The sequence below is a fragment of the Triticum urartu genome, chromosome 7 (assembly GCF_003073215.2).
Source record: "Triticum urartu cultivar G1812 chromosome 7, Tu2.1, whole genome shotgun sequence".
Classification (NCBI taxonomy): domain Eukaryota; kingdom Viridiplantae; phylum Streptophyta; class Magnoliopsida; order Poales; family Poaceae; genus Triticum; species Triticum urartu.
Window position 1 is genome coordinate 12,906,042 of NC_053028.1, and position 18,518 is coordinate 12,924,559.

Sequence of the window (18,518 nt, forward strand, 5' to 3'; positions counted from 1 at the left end):
GAACCCGTGGAACGCCACCCGTCTCTGAAGATTCTATGCCTAGTGCCGGACTCCGTGTTCGTCTCCTTCCTCTGTCCATCCCTTTTTGTATTTTCCTGTCTTACATTTCTCTCCTTCCCATATTTTTTTCTTTCATAGCCCTTAAAGGCTCATCTAGTGACGCGCCACTCGCGCTCATTAAACCTGGGGGCTTCTTTAACAGAAGCTTATTTATGCGGGCTTCACGCCCAACACATGCATCAAACTTCCGCATGTACCTTTTTTCTTCACCATTATATGCATCGATATGACTTAAGTTTTGGCCAAGCTGGGTTGCCTGGCTCCTGTGCTTACCCCTACGTTCCCGATTGTTCGGCTAGGCGGTAAAGGGAGCACCTCTGCGATTGTTACTGCCGGGTCAGCCGGATGTGTACCTCAGATTGGGTGAAGCCGAAAGCTAGCGTTCTTAAGGGAATATTCGGTTGGTGAAATAAAAGATGATCTTTTTACTCATTTTATGTGCCCCCAGATGCCTTTTTTCTGCATCTCTTCACGCAGTCCGGACATGCACCTTAGGGCATGCCTCCCAGCGAAAGGAACCCTTAACGGAACTATTCTCTCTGGAAGATGTTTCTTACTAACCATGTAATATAACATAACTAGTTGGGCACTTGTCTGATAAAGCACTGATGACCCCTACGCCTGGTCTCCACGCATACCCAGGTTCTTATATAACCGCTAGGGTATTCGGACACACTCCGGACCGTCAGGTCCCGAGGTTGAAGCAAAAAGGTCGGCAACGACAAACGATCTACAATCCGGCTAGAAGGCATTACACATGTCAATTCAAAATTACACAGTCATTCTGACTAATTGTATTCCTCTTCTATACCATCTAACAGGCTGTCTAATTTACAGTCCTGCTGGGAATACTTCGCGGCCAACTCTACTTGGCCGTATACTAAGCTTACAGGGATCTCCTTCCTGTCAGGCCCCACTGGTCCGACCTCGGCCATGTGGTTTGGGTCAGACTTCGTAAAACGGGTCTTCACCATGGCCCAGGCCTCCCTAGCGCCTTGTCGGCAGGCCGATATCTTCCACAACCGGAAGCGCCGCCGAGCTCCCTTCAGCTTCTCCGCAAGCTCTCCAAGGTCCTCGGGCACGGAGTGGGCAGGCCATAAGGCTTGGGCAATATCCGGCATCGCCTGCCGAATTCGCTCGTGCAGTTGCAACGGGAAGAAGGTCACCCGTAGAACCAGGCATCTCCTCTGCAGGACGACCTGTGAGCATACCTACAGACATTACTCTGTTAGTCGACTTCCTCGCCGAACTCTTTTTTCAAAGTTCGTTCAATCACTTACTAAAAATACCGCGTCGAAGCCGTTGATTCTCCTTCGTGGAGTCCGACAGCTGGCCACGAACATCTTTAAGTTCGACGTCCAGCTTGGTGTTGGCATCCTAAAGATCATTCTTCTCTCTCCTCACCTTTGTTAACGTACTCTCACCGGCCTTTAGCCGGCGTAAGAGTTGTTGCATGTCCGGATCGAGTCCGGCGCCATCTGCAATATGATTTGTCAGATTTGCACCCACACCGCACAATACTAATCTTTCGAAGTGTATCTTACCTGAGGGGGTCTCTTTGGGCTCCCCTGCTGCGGCTAGTGCGGCCTCTAGTTGGGCCTTGCACTTTTCCAGCTCCTGGGACAGTACGGTATTCTTCTCTGTAAGAAGCTGCATATTAAATGATCCTTAAATCAGTTGCTCTAACTGCTTCAAGTCTCGGGGGCTACTGGCATATATATATATTTAACCAAAATTTTCTTACCCGTATGTCTTTTACATACTGCTCCGTGGCTCTGGCTAAACCATTTTGAGCGGCACGGAGGTACGCATCTCCCGAATTAAAGGCATCTAAAGCCTCTTGGGAGAAACAAGCGTCGCGTAGAATTGTCCGGCGACGCCTGTGGTTCATGGCACTCTCCACTTCAGAATTTGTGGCAGACTGCCTGTCTGCATCCTCTGTCGAAGGAGCGTCCGGTGCGCGCCTTGTGCTCGCCTCCGCTTCCTGGCCAGACATTGGAGCCTGGCTGGTGGAGGCGCGATTGGCAACCTCTCCGAATGTAGTCCGGTGAGGTCTCTTCATTCTGAAGATAGCATGAACGTTAATATGCCCTGACAGAATAACTCCAGGGAAACAGAGGGTGCACTATACCTTTGCGCCAGCATCTCAGTCCGGACTTCATTCCTTTTTGCCCCACGGGGCCCTGCGGCCCCTCGTTGGCTAGCCGCCACAGGTTCGGCCTCCTGCCTCGGAAATCTCCCCTGCAAAACATGGCTGTCGTCAGAAACACCGGGCTACGTGAGGGTGGAATCTCTTTCCAGGGAATAAGACCCCGGTTTCTGTCACCTGGAAGGCCGGGATTAACCCTGGGTAATCCGCCGTAATGGCTACCAAGGTATTGTCCTTGCTTAGCTGATGGAACACCCCGTCGATAAGCTCCACCGATATGTCCGGATCCTCTTCGGAGTCCGGATTGAGGGTCCGTTCTGGGTCCTCGGGCTGTGGAGGGCGGCTGCTTATATCCTTTACCTCCTGTCGCAGTTCCTGCATTGAAGTCGTTAGACTACCTATCTAACCATGGGAGTATAAAACAAATGGGCAAGCGCAATTGTTCACTTACCCAACTTGGAGGATCGTACATACTGAATCCGGCCCGCGGGTTGACGCGGAGGAATTCCTCCTTTTCTCCCTTGTACAAAGAGGATAAGATCTTTACTAAGGCGGCGGCTGAGGCCGGCCCCTTACGACCGTAACGTGTGGCGTCATCCTCCCCGTTGAAATCCCACATGGGGTGGCCTCTATATTGAAGCGGCTGCACCCCCCGCATAATGCATGCGGCCATGACTCCAATCATGGTTAGTCCGGAATGAGCCAACAGTCTTATCCGGCCCATCAGGTAAAGGACGTCTCTGTCGCTTTCTCTCTGAGAGCTCCGCGGACGCCAGCTCAAGCGTTTCTTCAATGGAGCACTGTTGAACTCAGGGAGACCGACCCGGATAGGGTCCGGTAGCGGGACGTCATCTATATAAAACCATTCCGAAGGCCAGTCCTCGGACGCCTTCTTTGGGGTTCTGGATAGGTATCCGGTCCCGGCGATGCGCCATACTTCGGCTCCGCCCACTTGGTATATAGACCCCTCTTGAGAACGGGGCACCAGGAAGAATAACCTCTTCCACAGCGCGAAATGAGCCTCAACGCCTAAAAATAGCTCGCAAAGGGCGACGAAACCCGCAATATGCAATACGGAGGCGGGCGTGAGATTGTGCAGCTGGAGGCCGTAGAACTCCAGAAGCCCGCGGAGAAATGGATGAATTGGAAATCCCAGTCCCCTTATTAGATAGGGGACGAGGCACACCCGCTCTCCTTTAGAAGGATTGGGGGTGCTCTCCGCTTGTTTTCCGCCATTGTAGGTGGCGAGACCGGCTCGGACCGGGACCATGTATGCCTGAGGGAGAAATCCCTTGGCCTGAAGCGACACTAACTCGCTATGCGGGATGGTGCAACTCTCCCAGTCCCCAGGTTTGGGACCGGAGGGGCGAGGGGAGGAGCTGCGACGGCTGGTCATGTTGGAATGGACCTTTGCTGGAAGCGCTCTAATGATAACTCGCGGAAAGGAGAAGATGTGGTTTGGACTTAAATCCCCATCCCGTTAAATAGGCGGCTCGTTTATACGGCTAGGGGTGTGGATGTAAAAATGCCTGGCTTTTCGCATTCGTTTGACACGTGGAAGACGGCCATTATTGGGCGTGGAAGCCGAGGAGCACTACATTACAAAAATCAGACATTATTCCTACAGGTACACAAGATTTTGAGAAGAACCCTCCTTGCAATGCCGAACAATCTGCGCGCCGGACTCGTCGTCATTGAAGCCTGGTTCGGGGGCTACTGAGGGAGTCCTGGATTAGGGGGTGTTCGGGTAGCCGGACTATACCTTCAGCCGGACTCCAGGACTATGAAGATACAAGATTGAAGACTTCGTCCCGTGTCCGTATGGGACTTTCCTTGGCGTGGAAGGCAAGTTTGGCGATGCGGATATTCAAGATCTCCTACCATTGTAACCGACTCTATGTAACCCTAACCCTATCCGGTGTCTATATAAACCGGAGGGTTGTAGTCCGTAGGCAATCAACTCCATATACAACAATCATACCATAGGCTAGCTTCTAGGGTTCAGCCTCCTTGATCTCGTGGTAGATCTACTCTTGTACTACCCATATCATCAATATTAATCAAGCAGGACGTAGGGTTTTACCTCCATCAAGAGGGCCCGAACCTGGGTAAAACATCGTGTTCCCTGCCTCCTGTTACCATCCGGCCTAGACGCACAGTTCGGGACCCACTACCCGAGATCCGCCGGTTTTGACACCGACAGTGTCCTTTCCGCTCTCGGTTGCTGCATCAAAGCGGACACCGCTGTTTTGGTTGGTGCTCTTTTGATCTTGGGCGATCGTGTAAAATGTATACCCATTTATCTCGTATCCTTTGTAAGTCAATACAGTCAAAGATGGTCCCCTGGACAACAAGTACAACTCATCACAAACAGTGTTGTCACCTCTGAGACGTGTTTCCAACCAACTGCTGAAAGTCCTAATGTGTTCACATGTAATCCAGTCGTCGCACTGCTCCGGGTGTTTGGAGTGCAGACTGTTCTTGTGTTCATCGACATACGGGGTCACCAAGGTAGAGTTCTGTAGAACTGTGTAGTGTGCTTGAGACCAAGAATATCCGTCCCTGCATATTATTGAGTCTCTTCCAAGAGTGCCTTTTCCAGTCAGTCTCCCCTCATATCGCGATTTAGGGAGACCTATCTTCTTAAGGACAGGAATGAAGTCAACACAAAACCCGATAACATCCTCTGTTTGATGGCCCATGGAGATGCTTCCTTCTGGCCTAGCGCGGTTAAGGACATATTTCTTTAGGACTCCCATGAACCTCTCAAAGGGGAACATATTGTGTAGAAATATGGGGCCCAGGATGACAATCTCGTCGAATAGATGAACTAGGACGTGCGTCATGATATTGAAGAAGGATGGTGGGAACACCAGCTCGAAACTGACAAGACATTGCGCCACATCACTCCTTAGCCTTGGTACGATTTTTGGATCGATCACCTTCTAGGAGATTGCATTGAGGAATGCACATAGCTTCACAATGGCTAATCGGACGTTTCCCGGTAGAAGCCCCCTCAATGCAACCGGAAGCAGTTGCGTCATAATCACGTGGCAGTCATGAGACTTTAGGTTCTGAAACTTTTTCTCTGGCATATTTATTATTCCCTTTATATTCGACGAGAAGCCAGTCGTGACCTTCATACTGAGCAGGCATTCAAAGAAGATTTCTTTCTCTTCTTTCGTAAGAGCGTAGCTGGCAGGACCTTTATACTGCTTCGGAGGCATGCCGTCTTTTTCGTGCAAACGTTGCAGGTCCTCCCGTGCCTCAGGTGTATCTTTTGTCTTCCCATACACGCCCAAGAAGCCTAGCAGGTTCACGCAAAGGTTCTTCGTCACGTGCATCACGTCGATTGAAGAGCGGACCTCTAGGTCTTTCCAGTAGGGTAGGTCCCAAAATATAGATTTCTTCTTCCACATGGGTGTGTGTCCCTCAGCGTCATTCGGAACAGCTAGTCCACCGGCACCCTTTCCAAATATTACATAGTGTAAATCATTGACCATAGCAAGTACGTGATCACCGGTACGCATGGCGGGCTTCTTCTGGTGATCTGCCTCGCCTTTGAAATGCTTGCCTTTCTTTCGACATTGATGGTTGGTCGGAAGAAATCGATGATGGCCCAGGTACACATTCTTCCTGCATTTGTCCAGGTATATACTTTCAGTGTCATCTAAACAGTGCGTGCATGCGTGGTATCCTTTTTTTGTCTGTCCTGAAAGGTTACTGAGAGCGGGCCAATCGTTGATGGTCACAAACAGCAACGCCTTAAGGTTAAATTCCTCCTGCCTGTGCTCATCCCACGTACGTACACCGTTTCCATTCCATAGCTATAAAAGTTCTTCAACTAATAGCCTTAGGTACACATCAATTTCGTTGCCGGGTTGCTTAGGGCCTTGGATGAGAACTGGCATCATAATGAACTTCCGCTTCATGCACATCCAAGGAGGAAGGTTATACATACATAGAGTCACGGGCCAGGTGCTGTGATTGCTGCTCTGCTCCCCGAAAGGATTAATGCCATCCGCGCTTAAAGCAAACCATACATTCCTTGGGTCCTTTGCAAACTCATCCCAGTACTTTCTCTCGATTTTTCTCCACTGCGACCCGTCAGCGGGTGCTCTCAACTTCCCGTCTTTCTTTCGGTTCTCACTGTGCCATCGCATCAACTTGGCATGCTCTTCGTTTCTGAACAGACATTTCAACCGTGGTATTATAGGAGCATACCACATCACCTTCGCAGGAACCCTCTTCCTGGGGGCTCGCCATCAACATCACCAGGGTCATCTCGTCTGATCTTATACCGCAATGCACCGCATACCGGGCATGCGTTCAGATCCTTGTATGCACCGCGGTAGAGGATGCAGTCATTAGGGCATGCATGTATCTTCTCCACCTCCAATCCTAGAGGGCATACGACCTTCTTTGCTGCGTATGTACTGTCGGGAAATTCGTTATCCTTTGGAAGCTTCTTCTTTAATATTTTTAGTAGCTTCTCAAATCCTTTGTCAGCCACAGCATTCTCTGCCTTCCACTGCAGCAATTCCAGTACGGTACCGAGCTTTGTGTTGCCATCTTCGCAATTGGGGTATAACCCTTTTTTGTGATCCTCCAACATGCGATCGAACTTCAGCTTCTCCTTTTGACTTTCGCATTGCGTCCTTGCATCGACAATGACCCGGCGGAGATCATCATCATCGGGCACATCGTCTGGTTCCTCTTGATCTTCAGCAGCTTCACCCATTGCAGCATCATTGGGCACATCGTCTGGTTCCTCTTGATCTTCACCAGCTCCCCCCGTTGCAGCATCACTGTATTCAGGGGGCACATAGTTGTCATCGTACTCTTTTTCTTCGCCGTCTTCCATCATAACCCCTATTTCTCCGTGCCTCGTCCAAACACTATAGTGTGGCATGAAACCCTTGTAAAGCAGGTGGGAGTGAAGGATTTTCCGGTTAGAGTAAGACCTCGTATTCCCACATTCAGTGCATGGACAACACATAAAACCATTCTGCTTGTTTGCCTCAGCCGCATCGAGAAACTCATGCATGCCCTTAATGTACTCGCAGGTGTGTCTGTCACCGTACATCCATTGCCGGTTCATCTGCGTGCATTATATATAATTAAGTGTCCAAATTAATAGAAGTTCATCATCACATTAAAACCAAAGTGCATACATAGTTCTCATCTAACAACATATAGCTCTCCAGAGCATCTAATTAATTAAACCATACATTGAAACTATGTAAAACATTTCAATGCGAAAACAAATGCGATCATAATCGCAACCAAGGTAACAATTGATCCAACGGCATAATGATACCAAGTCTCGGTATGAATGGCATATTTTCTAATCTTTCTAATCTTCAAGCGCATTGCATCCATCTTGATCTTGTGATCATCGACGACATCCGCAACATGCAACTCCAATATCATCTTCTCCTCCTCATTTTTTTTATTTTTTTCCTTCAACAAATTGTTTTCTTCTTCAACTAAATTTAACCTCTTGACAATAGGGTCGGTTGGCATTTCCGATTCACATACATCCTAGATAAATAAAATCTATGTCACGTTGGTCGGCATAATTTTCATAAACAATAAATGAACCAATAGTTATAAAGATAATATATATATACCACATCCGAATCATAGATAGGACGAGGGCCGACGGGGGCGGATACCAAAACCATCACACTATATAAGATGCAATAATAAAAGTAAGAAAATAATACAAGTATCTATGTAAACATACAAGTAAGAATATTTTTCCTTTCAGAAAGAAGATAAGAACAAGAGGCTCACCACGGTGGTGCCGGCGATGAGCTCGGCGCGGGTGATCGACGGCGGTGAAGACGGGGACGGGGCGTGACGGACCGCTAAACCTAGACAAATATTATGGAAAATGGAGCTTGGAGGTCGAGCTTGGAGAGGAGAAAGCTTAAGTAGTGTGGCTCGGGCATTCCATCGAACACCTTGTGTGCATAGGAGGTGAGCTAGAGCACCACCAAGCCCTCTCCCCCCCGACCAAAGAAAAACAGAGCACTGGGGTACTCTACTCGCGAGCGAGGGGTATATATAGGCACCTCATTGGTCCCGGTTGGTGACATGAGCCGGGACTAAAGGGGAGCCTTTGGTCCCGGTTCAAGCCACCAACCGGGACCAATGGTGGTGGGCCAGGAGCGAGGCCCATTGGTCCCGGTTCATCCTACCAACCGGGACCAAAAGGTCCAGATGAACCGGGACCAATGGCCCACGTCGCCCGGCCGGCCCCCTGGGCTCATGAACCGGGACCAGTGCCCACATTGGTCCCGGTTCTGGACTGAACCGGGACTAATGGGCTGACCCGGCCTGGACCAAAGCCCTGTTTTCTACTAGTGTTAGGGTATCTCCAATGCTGGCCCTTAAAATGTCTGCAAACGTCCGGACCAAGGTGTCCGGACGTAGTTTGTCCGCCCGCCCGCCTACCGGCATTAAACAGGCGCAGAGACCGGGAAACCCATTTCAATGCCCCTGTTCGTCGCCTGCTAGGTATATGTGGTCATGCACAACACAATCCACACCACACCACATCCGCTTTCGCTACTCCTCCGCACCGCCTCCGCCACGAGCTCTGTAGCACGTTGTAGGAGTGCCTCTCGACGGAGCCGAAGCATGAGGTGGCCGCCTTGTGGTCGGATGGTAGGCCTTTCATGCGTGATAGATAGAGGCCTGCAGGCCAACGAGCTTGCCTTAAGTGAGCGATGGTGACCCGATGATGCCTGAGTTGAGCGATGGTAACTCGATGATGGGGGAGGCGTCCAACGACGAGCCAGCACCTGCACCGGTCTATGCCAACTTCACCATGGAGTAGGCGCAAGCACACATCAATGTCGTCATGTCTAAGGAGCAACCGGCGCCGGTGTCGATGTTTCGGCTGGCGCGTGAGGACCAACACTACAACCTCGGCCTCCTCAGACATCACCGGATGGCGGAGGGCCAAATCAACGGCGAGTTGCGAGTGAAAGAGGTCATTGTGGCATGGTAGTGGAGGACACAAACTTCGTCGACCAGCACCGTGCGCTCTACGAGGCCGCACGTTGTCGTGGATCTAAGATTGACGGTAGAATGGGGGGTAGGTATGAGGAGGCAAGATCCTAGCTATGGCGAAGTTGTACACACGAGTTTTACGAGTTCAGGCCCTTCGCGGAGGAAGTAATAGCTCTACGTCTCGGTGCCCGGAGGCGGTCGACTAAATTGTGTGTGTGTGTGTGTGTGTGTGTGTGTGTTTTACAGGGGGTGCAAACCCTTGTGCCAGAGGAGGGGGTGGCTTATATAGTGAATGCCAGGACCCCAGCCGTTCTCCCGCTACCAAAGGTTCAATGTACATAAAGAGGAGGCGTTACTGGTAATGCCAGCCTTGAATGCCTTAATGGCCTTAAAGACTACAGAGTGAACACTCGTCCGTTGCTGTTCTAGATGACTCCTGGTCTTCAATAAATCGAATGGATTCTTGTATGGTCGAGTGGTCGAGTGACTTCAGAAAGGAGGGGTCTCCAAGTAGCTGGTCGGTCGAGTGGATTGCACTCGACACCTTTGTTGGGCCCTCCCTACTGTCTCTTGAGCTTCTTTGCTTCTAGGACAGTGACCTTGGATAGGGCATATAGGTCAGGCCTATGACCCTACCCCAGGTATATATCATCATCACATGTAGCACTCACGTCGGCTGCAATGCGATCACAGCGATGGCAGACGTGGAGGAGACGCTGGTGATCATGGACGGGAACATCGGCAGCTCTGCGTCGTTCGCGCTGGGTTGCAACGACCATGAGGTTGGACCGTCCATGCCGATTGTGGACCTGGCCTCGACCTGCGATGTCCACATGGCGAACTCCGGAAAGAGTAGGAAATGGAATGTCTCATGTCCCATGTGGGCCTCTGTCGGCGACCCGCGCTTCACTTCTCGGGGCTCACGGCTGTTGAGCTCACTAGACAAGGGGAAGAACAGGACGTGGAACACAAACGACTCCACCGACGAAGATATAGACTACATTTTGAAAATTACCCTAAATCGATAGCACGAAAAAGAGACACCCGCAAGCGCCCTTGTCATACAAGGCTCTGAAACTACAATAGACACTTGTCGATAGCAACGAGATCTATAAACCACGAAAGGAACATCCACTGATAAATCACACCATGCAACACATGCTTGCAGTGTTCACTAGTAACCCAGATGGTTGGAGAAAACCAGGCAATGCTGCAAAATTAAGTAGAAGTCAAAGATGTTGGACAAAGAGCCAACCAACTGTTTCCCTTGGTTGACACAACAGATAACACGATCCAGAGAAAAGAAACAAATACATATCCTCACAGGCTCTTTGTCGGTGCCAGATCAGGCATCATCCCTAAGGAGGATTCAGAAAGTCCTTATCTCACCACCATGTCGACGTCACTAAGGAACCAGTATCCTAGGGAAAGCAATGATATACTAGAACTTAGAACAGAGAAAGGGCAGAGTCATCACTCCTCAAGCTAACAACGAGGTCATCAGACCAAGGAGAGGAAGGGGACCGAGGCAGTAACAAGGAACCCTAGGCTTTTATATGTTTTTCCATTTTTTTCATATTGAATATCTTTTATATATGAAAACTTTTAAATATATGATGAACTTTTTCTAACTATGCAATAAACAACTTAAAATATGTGATGAACATTTCTAAAGACACAATAAACCTTTTGAAATATAAATTAAACATGTAAAATACTTGATGACCATTTCGACATACACAACGAACACGTTTAAAATACATGATCAACTTTATTCTCAAATACATAATTTCCTTAATTTATGAACATTTGTCAAAATACATGATGAACAAATTTCAAATATACAGTAAACCTTTTAATACACTATGACTTTTTGATAATATAAGAGGAGCATTATTGAAATATACAATGAACAATTGCTAAAATAGAGCATGTAAAATTTTAAAATAGATGATGAATATTTATCAAATACATGATAAACATTTTTGAAATGCATAATGAACATTTCAAAAATTCACAATGAATTTTTACCATTTTTTATTTTTAAAAATTCCATGTTTTCCAAGAAGTGCGAACACTGTTCAAAATTACAACAATTTTCACTACTTAATTTTGTAGACCTAGTTAAATATAGATGTTTTTATAAATAGATTCCTAATTTCCTAAATTGTCGGATTTCAAGTGAACATACAATTACAAGTAGCAACTTTTGTTTTGAGAATTCATACACATAAGATTAGTTTTTTTAGGCAAACACATAAGATTAGTGATCGATATCATAAATCATCGTTGGCCCGACTCGTTAGCCCCAGTGCGCATGTTAATGGGCCCCGACATTCTAAGGCCAAGCTGAGGAGGCATTGTTGTTAAGGTAAAATCCGAACGGACAACACGTTGCCTCCTTTCTACCGGAAGGTGGCTGATTCGAGTATCGTCTAGCGCTTTTTACTTTTTCAATCGTGTAATATAAGAAATACTAACATGGACCTGCACAGTGCATCTATTGATGATGTCTACTCCCTCCGTTCCTAAACATTTGTCTTTCTAGAGATTTCAACAAGTTACTACACGCGGAGCAAAATGAGTGAATCTACACTCTAAAATATATCTATATACATCCGTATGTGGTAGTCCATTTGAAATACCTAAAAAGGCAAATATTTAGAAACGGAAGGAGTAAATGATAATATTATCTTATAAATAAAATGTTGCTCTATTTATCAAAAATGGCAACGCACAACCTGCAACACAAAGTATTCGTTGTTGTTCACACAACAAGCAACGAATAGAGTTCCCAACGCATATATGGGTGGCTATGGCACATCCTTTACAACACATACTTAAGGCGTTGCAAATCATGTGTTGCTATAGGGGGGGTTCTTGTTGTAGTGAAACCACTTTCAGATAATGGCTTGTTTAGACGATTTAAACATGTTTATGACATGCGGGACCCACACGTCAGGGTTGACGTGGCAACAAAGTCAACTCTGTTTATTTTGACCGTTAAGTTGACGATTAGTATAGGTGGGCCCCACAATCTTCTTCCGCCTCCACCTTCTCTCTCTCTCTCTCTCTCTGGAATTTCCTCAAACACCACCTGTGCACCCGCGCTTGAGCTCTGAAGTCCTCCATGGGGACGCACCGGTGCAGCACCTCCCCGGCGTTGGCCAAGGGCTCGTGCTTGTGCTCCACACGGGCTCTGTTGTCGGCGATGGAGACGGCCCAGAGCTTGTGCCGTGCGATGATGAGCTGCTGCTGGAGCGTGATGTTGGTGGCGGCGCTCCTGGATATCCTGATCCTGTGCCACAATGCAGTCCTCGAGCGTGGCCACGACGAGGGCTGGGCGGGCCCCCCGCGCGGGTGCTGGAGGAGGGCGCCATGCGGGGGCTCGTCGCGGTCGTCGTTGGACTGCTAATGCTATTTCCTATGTCGTGTGACCGAGCAGTGGCGAGCCGGAGTTGTGGAGGCTCATGAGTTCGGCGCACGGCGGCCGGCCATGGGAAGGCGTGCGGCGGCCGGCCATGGGGAGGAGGGCTCGAACAGATGACGGGAGCCTTTGCCCCGGCGCAGCACCTCCCTGAGAGGTAGCACATGCCAAAGAAAGGAGGAGGAAGAAGAAGATTGTGGGCCCTGCCTGTCATAACGGTCAAAACAAACAAAGTTGACTTTCCTGCCACATCAACTCTGACAGAAGGGCCCTGCCTGTCATAAACGTGTTTAAAATCGTCCAAACTGGTCATTATCTGAATGTGGTAGTGTTTTATGGAAAATGTAGGTAGTTTTCAGTCAGTTTTTAAAAAGTGGTAGTTCTGTGGGATGGCAACCCCTAAAGGGGTAGTTTTTTTGTTAACCACTCCATTGAGGGCAAGGCTTGGAAAGAAGTAGGTATAATCAAGGGATATGTCGAGCCCTTCTTTAGGGTACTAGCCAGGTGGGTACCGAGTGAGCAGTAAGCTTTATGTTGTAGAGGAGTGGAGTGTGGATTGCTTCGTGGCGTGGACGTCCGCATTTTTGTACACCACTTAGGTGGAGGGGCTCTTCACGCCATCCCTATCTCTAATATATGATATGCATGCTTGTGTGTATTTGAGTGAAAAATGGGATAAACTGAAATTTATTTTCTCACCCAACCATATTCCATTCCAGTAATACAATCTGAATGAAGTAGAGTATTCGCCATTATGGAACAACAACAGCGACATCAAAATGCTGACTATGGGTGTTTCACATACACAAAGTTAAACGTGTTCTTCTCCAAACCTCTTGTGAGCAAAGCATCAGAGTAGCCAGAATCATTCTCTGAACAACAACTTCTTTCTGATCATGCACAACGATCGATTGGAAGTGGAGGCGGCGAGGAGATAAGATTGATGTTGTACACCACCCGCCTCCCTGCTTGTTTAGTTTGGTACCTCACGGGCCAAGGGTGGCTCCATAGACAATGACACAATGCGTCCATTGACTTCATGAGTGCCATGGAGCGAGGTCCAAGGCAGCCACTCCTGGTGGTGTGAGCTGGACGCGGATGGAGTGGTGGATGGCGATGTTGCTCCGTCCCTCACCAAAGCCTGAGAGTACAGTTGATTTGTGTGTGCCCAGGGTGGCTTGCTCACCGAATTGGTTATAGTGCATCTCCATGGACTGCAGGCCCATGTAGCGGTCAGAGGTGGTGTGTTGTGGCATTGACGGATCCCAGCATGAGGTACCAACTCTTGACATGCTGCCCAACATTTATTCCCTTCCCGAGGTCTCCTATTCTTACCTCATGTACATTTTTTTTTCATTTTGCACTCCTTTTCCAAACAATCATAGTTTGAGAGGCAGGTGATGCACCTCGATGACACTCAAACTCAAGCATGAAGAAAAGATACTCAATTAATTGGAGGTCATGTGTGTAAGTTGGTCATTCCTTGCATTGTTTCTAGTTGTTTAACTAAAACAGAACCACCCCCTAGAGGTATGTCTCATGTTAGGCATCACCTACAGGGTTTGAAATTTATGGCATCTCAAGCAGGCCTTTTATCAGCCGCTAGTGTTCAATAAATATTTCGGTTCCAGCTCCACGTAATTATCCACCACCTAGCCATTGTGCAATACTTCGGTGAATTTTCTTTTGCCGTGAACTTGCGTGAACTCCTTAAATTCTTACACATGTGTACTCAAGGGAACATTGGTGACCTTGATAACTTTCACCTAGAAAACATTATAAATACATAACTAGTACAAAAGAAAAAAAGGGAATCAGAAGTAAAGCCAAACACCCGACCTGCCTAAGCAAATGCATAAACAAGCAAAGTCCTTCCCAAGTTAAGTTTGAATGTAAGTGATAATTAAGCGTGGGTTTTGCCCTAACTCATTTATCCGTCCAATGGGTCTTATGCGATAGGGCAAACTTACAAAGTTCAGTGAGCCACCTCAACCACCTTCATCTTATTCTTTTGAAAAGAGGAATATATCAAAATCGTGAAGATACGAATTACACCCAGCCTCTTCACCTACAAGATGTCGCAAAGACATCCAGGATACAAACAACCAAAGGAAAAAAATAAAAAGAAAGGAACAAAGGTCCCGCCATAGTGATCGACTCTTCTCAGCAGCTGCTGTCAAACCACCACCAAATACAACACCCAAAAAACAAGAAATGTCACCAAAAGCAATGCATCCAAGAAGGAAACAGTGCACAAGCGCCGTCGTTGCCTGATCCAAGATTTTAGGTTTTTACCGTCGAGAAGTCCGAGCTCCCAAAACAATTCCTTCAGCGAGCCAATTGCACAACAAATGAAGGCCACACCTTAGGTTTTCATCCTGAAAGTTTCGGCTCGGCACCCGAGGAGCACCACCAAAAATAAATTCTTCCAGTGTTGCCGCCCCCATTTATCACTGCTGCTCCTGAGATTTATCTAACACCTGACTGACTCCATCGCCTCCAAGGCTCTGTCCGTCGGACTGATCCTCTAATCTCGGCCACCATGACCTTCTCCACCGCTGTCTCGACCATGAAAATCGAGACGCCGACATGTCCCAAGGTATCATCAACGAACAAAACTTTGCGCCATGCCATCAGCACCTCGTAGGGTGATATGGACGTGTAGGGCCGGATCCAGATATCTTGAGCAAGATCTCTGATGGACGTCCTGGAACACGTCAATGGCCAGATCCAGGAAGACCGATCATGCAGGCCGTTGCCGTGATGCGAGAAGAGCACGAGAACCGCCTCCTTACGCGAGCAAAACCAGCAGGCCCCCACGCCGCCGCTCAGAGCATCAGAGGAGAAAACGCCTGCAGCACCTCCATGCCCACAACACTCCATCTAGAGCATGCCCAACTGGACCAAATCAGATCCGCTACCCACGCCGCCGGAGGCATCGCTGTAGGAGCGGCATACCTGTCGTCTCCACCTCTCTAATCCATCTCCAGTCCCTAGGCCCCAACACCGCACCGCCTTGCACCGCCGCCACCGCCCCACCACCACCTGTGGAGCACTGCCACGATGCACTCCCCTGCCCTTCGTCATTTGATGAGAAGGGCGCCGCTACTGCCCCCGGCGTCGACGGTGGTGCCGGCCAGGATCAGAGGGTGGGGGAAGGGACTGGAGGGGTCGAGATGGGGTGCCTCTGGAGTCGCTCGGACGAAAGCGACCCAGGAGGAAATTCTAACCACCTTCATCTTATACATGGAACTTAAGTCTATGTCTAAACACAAATCAACAAAGATCATCTGTTTTTCCCAAACACATATATGCTTCCTATAATTCGCCAATTCATATGTAAGCAACATTCTTTTTAAATGATGTATAGAAACGAGGGATTTGTGTCATTGTTTTCTTCTTGAAACCGCCCCCAAGGATCTCGAATTCATTAAGAAAGAAGAGAGTTGCGCGGTTAATTAATAAAAAGTCAGCTGAAAACCGTCACCACACGGTCACAAAAGCGAGGCACTCTGGGAGACCTGGCAACCCATGCAAGAACGCACAAACGCTACCCAGGAGAAAAGGCCATCAAGGCTGCAAACCGCTGTCATCATCATCACTCCGCGATGGTGACTCCAACGCCACCAACGACGAGAGCCGACATAGCCCGTGATGCAAACTAGCACTGAGGTCTGCGTTGACCAATGCCAAATAGTCAACAGCCCACGTTAGCGACTAGGCAACTCCAAATCCGTCGACGAGCATTGCGGGAGAAAGTCGCTGGGCCAGCGTCGAGCAAGTGCCATAACCGATGAACTGCCTTATGTCATCGTCATCACAAGGTTATCCTCAGCAACTCTGACTTCACAAAAGACAGTGAGGCACTACGACCCCTTGAACACGCCAGGTGAGACCGGCTTCCAGAACAAAGTTGCAGACCTCATTCTGTCCAAAGCCGCCATTGTTGCCACACATGAAGTCACGAAAACATCCGCATTGCAGGACGGACACCTGTTGGTAGTAATGCCGCGGGCATCCAGTCTATGGAGCATGCAAGCGGGATCCAAAAATTTTCAAGGTGACGCCCCAGGGAGGGATGTGAGGTTGTCGTCATCGTCGCCTGACCCTGCCAGGTCATAGGTTTTCACCCAAAGAGAGGTGTCCAAGGGTGTAGGATGATACAGATCTCCACGGCGATGCCTCCTGGGAGGTGCGACTAGGCAAGCGTCCGCACCAAGCATACCCAACATCATGAGCACTCCTACGCATTGCACCTCCCCTGGCTCACCCACCTGTCCAGGGCCACCTTGCTTGCAGCACCGGAGAGTCACCAAGATACACACCTTCCTGCTACTGCTAGTGATCACAAACGGGCCTTATCTTGTCTCCCTACTCGATCCGGCAACCTCCCGAATCGACGCAGCCATGAGCCCATGACACATCCGTGTGCCACCGAGATCATCATCGAGCATGGCGCAGACCATTGAGCTGGTGCATCTCATGCCACCACCATGCTGCGCCAAACTAGCCAGATCTGAAGGCCAAGAGGGAGGTGAAGCAGTCGAAGCCTCCCGGAGCCAGCTACATTGGAGGACGCCGTCGGAGATGACACCGGACCGTGCCAGACGAGCTGCCGGCCTGGGTAGAGTCAACACGTAGATTGGGAGGAGGATCCTCCCCCACCACGAAAGATCACAGGCGTGCGAGGGAGCTCCCAACAACCATCGTCTGCCGGGAGGGCTTGGCCCCCTGGCATCCTTCAGCGGCAGTGAGGGGGAGGAAGGCCATGGAAGAGGCGAAGGTGGCAGTGGGCTGTGGTTCCGTCCGAGTTGCAGCGAAAGCTGTTGGCCCAGTCCACGCCGTCGAGTACTTTCCGACGACTGACGACGATCGAAGCTCGCTGACGAACTCGACGATTTATGTTACGCCGAGTGGAACCGTAGTACAAAGCTAGCCTTGTCCTTGATCGATCTTTCCTGGACGTGATGGACTAGTACTTTTAGCCGTCCGGGACACCAACACAGTACGTATACAATCACACGATCGATCTCTACTTTGATCAATTCCGCACTAGCAAACGTACGCAAATACTTTGACTCGATTTGGATGGCTACAGGCTCGTGTCGAGCCTGTCGTAACTTTGTATTGCTTTTTCTGGTTGTGTTTACAAGGGGCTATAGAAACATATATATAGTAGCAAGATTGGCTAGCTAACCTACTCGGTTACTACTCCTAATCCTACTAGGTGATGAATACGAAACCTACACGGACACACGCACATGTTGTGTTTAGTTCCAACAAAAGCGACTTGGGCGTGGGATAGGTTTTAGTGGGCGAGTCATGAGACTATTGTTTGATGAAATATGTTGGGCCTTTTGTCGTTTCTGGATTACTTGAATCAAGAAAGCAACGCTCGTTATTTTACGTGTTCCTTTTCAGTTATGCTTGGCATCGGGGGTATAGCTAAGTCCGTAGAGCTCCCCTTTTGCCATTAGGTCACTGTGATTACAGGTTAGATGTCTAATTGTTTGGGTCGAAGGTGCTCTCACTTCCTTGGCATAAAGCATAGTAACTGAAGGGAGCAGATTCGAACCAACGACTTGCGTCTTAGCAGAAAATTACTCTATTCGTAATTTTAAAATTCCTTTATCGGAACCGAGCGCCGGCGCCGCCATTCCCCTATTCCCTCCCTCACTCTCACTATTGCTAGCATAGGCCAATGGGCAAAGCCTCCGCGGATGGTGACAACTGGATTCGTTCTCTCGGACAATAGGTGGTGGAAGGGGGCTCATCGAAACGGAAACTTGAGCGGTTCTGACATGTATCGGCAGATCTAGAGCCTCATTCCAGACTCAAGATTAGTGCAGCACTGTGTTG